The following is a 341-nucleotide window of genomic DNA, read 5'->3' on the forward strand; positions in this document are numbered from 1 at the left end:
GTGAATTTTCTACACACATAATGATATGAGAAAGAACAAAACATAGAATGAGCTACAATGGGCATTCCTCCCCACCCCACCACCAAATAGAAAAAAATACTAGGAACAACAAAAGTTGTGGTTATTGGAGCCATGGGTATTTACCTTTGTTGAGGGCTCACTGGTTGGAAGACAAGTGGCTGTGAATGAGCAGAGCCACTCAGCCCCAGGGCTCCCATTGAGAAGGAGCCTGTAATCCCAGCTACTCAGGAGGGTGAGGCAGGAGAATCGCTTGAACCCGGGAGGCAGAGGTTGCAGTGAGCTGAGATTGTGCCACTGCACTCTAGCCTGGGCAACAGAGC

The sequence above is a fragment of the Mandrillus leucophaeus genome, unplaced genomic scaffold (assembly GCF_000951045.1).
Source record: "Mandrillus leucophaeus isolate KB7577 unplaced genomic scaffold, Mleu.le_1.0 Scaffold18, whole genome shotgun sequence".
Classification (NCBI taxonomy): domain Eukaryota; kingdom Metazoa; phylum Chordata; class Mammalia; order Primates; family Cercopithecidae; genus Mandrillus; species Mandrillus leucophaeus.